The sequence below is a fragment of the Limanda limanda genome, chromosome 18 (genome assembly GCF_963576545.1).
Source record: "Limanda limanda chromosome 18, fLimLim1.1, whole genome shotgun sequence".
NCBI classification, from domain to species: Eukaryota; Metazoa; Chordata; class Actinopteri; order Pleuronectiformes; family Pleuronectidae; genus Limanda; species Limanda limanda.
Window position 1 is genome coordinate 19,504,093 of NC_083653.1, and position 3,242 is coordinate 19,507,334.

Consider the following 3,242-nt stretch of genomic DNA (forward strand, 5'->3'; position numbering starts at 1 on the left):
AAGATGCTCCACATTCCTCATTACAACTCAGGCAACAGGCCGATCTTCTGATATTCGCCCTGTAAAATGACACACTTTATTCTTGCAAAATTACAACTTTGTTCTTGTAAACTTACAACTTTATTTGAAAAGACCCTTTTTTCCCCCTTTAAATTGGCCCTGATACTCCATTGTACATAAGTGCTTTTTTGGAAAGGCCAGGAAAAAGACATTTACAGTAGTTAAATCTATGAGAAATTAAAGTGGCAATGAGTTTTTCTACATAGGATGTGGTTTACATTAGGGAAGAACCCATTCAATTTTGGTACGGATCTGTATCATAGGGCGGAAAGAAATCTTTTCACTTTCTTTAAGATTTTCCCACAGAATAATTAAAGGATGTTGTTTTCAATGTGTGTGCAATTTGGCTGTTGGGCCTAGGTGGAGATAAGCGCTCTACTATGTGCTATTCTAGTTTGGTCACGTCTCCTGCTGCAGTTTTAAGATGATAACTGGCTGATTTTGTAGTCGTCTTGATGTGGGAGTTAAAGGAGTTTTTGAGGACGAGGGCTCAGTGGCTTTGTCAAAGCCTCATAAGTGGCCTAGAGGGAGTAATACTCACACACACCACTGACCCACAGTTCCCCAGTCAGTGAAGGGAGTTCAGCCACAGCAATAATTCATAACTTTTATCCTCCAGGCGACTGCACAAGTTTAGCTCTGGTGCAGTTATATCGTTAGCCATGATTATTAGAGATGCACAACCCATTTTTACATTTCTCAATGGGGGAATTTACAGTAAGTGGAAGATTGTTAATCTTCAATTCCCGACAGAAGTTAAGGCCACTCCAATCTGATATAGGTGGGGTCCACCCTGAACTGGTCACAAGGACACTTTTATATAAGGCACTTGAATTTAACGTTATTTCATTCATATGCAACCGCTGGTCAAGAGCCTTCTGATAGGCTGAGCTGAGATAATAAAAACTGTAGCATACAGAAGCTATAGTGGTGTCACTTCCTTTCGGCTTTTTGTAAAACAATGGAATGCCATTTAGGGTTTTTTTTTTTCTTCTGCTACAAGCTGTGTAGACATTGTACAGACGTTTTTATCTGCTGAAGAAAAACAATAGCGCCTGCTGAAGTAGCAATAAATATGATGATAATGACATATAAAGCAGACAAATCCAATCAAAATGAAGTACAAATTAATTATGTAAAAGCTTGTCTGAGGAGATGTTTATTGTGAGGGGGATGTCAACGATCACCCTGATTCTGCTGCCCTAAGCTTCTTAGGAGCTGAGTAAAAACCTAAGAGCCCTGATGGCTCAGTCCCAATCATCCCTGCGCTTCTCTTTTTTTTTACTCGATTCTGAACGTTGCCAGAATCAGGATGTGGAGCTGGTTCATAAAGAGTCAACCGAATTGTGATTATGATAGAAGCCTGTAAAATGTGCATGCACTGCTTCTTGAACAATGGTTGACTGTCACTCTCACTGTGCACACTTGTTCGGACGTGCGCGTCCAGCTGGACTCGAGAATTGTGGCACGTTGCTCGAATAACAGCTCATCTCCTACACATTAACAGTTGTAATGTTGTAAAATGCAGAATTGATTGGCACAAACATTTATAACCAAACAAAAAATACAACAACCATTTAAAGGGCTATAGAGGTCTACTGTGTCAAAAAAACAACCTATAAAGCAACCATACACAGTTTATACTGAACTTTAAAAAAAAAGAACGGGCAAGAAACCATGTTCTGGATACTAACATTTTTGATGGACAACAGGCCTTCTGCAGAATAACAACCTGGCGGGATTTGAATCTTGTTTCTGCCACTGCATGCTTGTATCCACCACCTTTGATCTACAACACAGATCATCGAGAAGCACATAAATAACACTTGTGTTAGAGCCCGGACCTACAAGGTGCCTGTGTCCGCGCACAGGATTTCTGATTGCCTCTGAAATGCACAGTAAAGCAGTCCAAGTTAAAAAATATGGCCATGTTAACTGATGCTGGAGCAGTCATTCCTAACCTCATTAATCACGAGCACTTGTCACAAACGATTTTCCACCGTGCTGACATAGCATTTCTGGAAATGTACAGCCCTCTAGGCTATGAGGGATTACTCCTTCTTCCTCTCATGTCTTCCAGCAGTCTCCTATCCCCACCCTATCACCTGCTCCACTCTTTCACCTGTTACCTCCCCTCCACCTGTTCTTCTCATCCATTCTCTCTCCCATACTCCCTCTAGTTCCACCCATAGCTGCCTTTCTGAAAGCTTTTACTCTCTGAAATATTACTTCTCTTTAGCCCTGAGCATCAAGCACTGCCATCAGCCATAATCCAAGCAGGGAATGCCGCTATTAAAATGTATGAAAGCTCCTCCACTGCTGTGTTGTGTTGAGAGTGTGAAGAAAGTTCCAAATATATCCAAAGTTCACAGGCAGGGCATATAGCACATGTGATTTTTTTTTACGTTATATTTGTTCATAAGGAGGTATGGTTGGTCATATTTAGTTTTTCTCGTTCTCATTATTACACAGTAAAAGACAGATGTGTAGACAATCGTCAAATAGATTAGAGCACAGATGAAAACCAATGACTGTAAATAAGGAGGGAGAATACATCTCCACTTCCTCCCACTGTACAAAAATGAAGACAAAATATCCTGGAACTCATTTCGAGCCTGTGTCTGTGCGGGAATAATTGTGGAGTGTAGCCACAATATCGGGGTCCTGCGGATACACGAGCAGAGCTGATCGGGAGCCAGTGTCTGTCAATCATTATGTTTCATCCTGTTTCCTCCAGCATCAAATAACTGATTAAGACCAGAATGACCAGAAACACCAGCACAAAAATTACCAAAAATGACCGACACAATCTTTGGGAACAAATTTGTTTGGCATCCACTTTGTTACTTTGGCATTACCCCACTACTAACATGGGAGAAGCAGGCTTTATTGCCTATATTGCATCCAGCCACAAGGGGGGCGATCAAGGTGTTTTGGCTTCACTTTTGGGAGCCATCATGTTATTTACAGTCTATGGGGACAGTCAGGTCAGCTCAGTGAGGTCTGTGGTCATTCTGGCATGTGAAAAGTTACTTAACTTATAGTAAAAGATGATGATTAAAAAAAAAAGCTAGCAGACCCAATCAGTAAAGATATGTTGAAGCATTTATATTTATGGTATAACTATTTATATCTTGTGTGTTAAATACATTTGAAAAATAAATGAGTGAATCAGTTTTAAA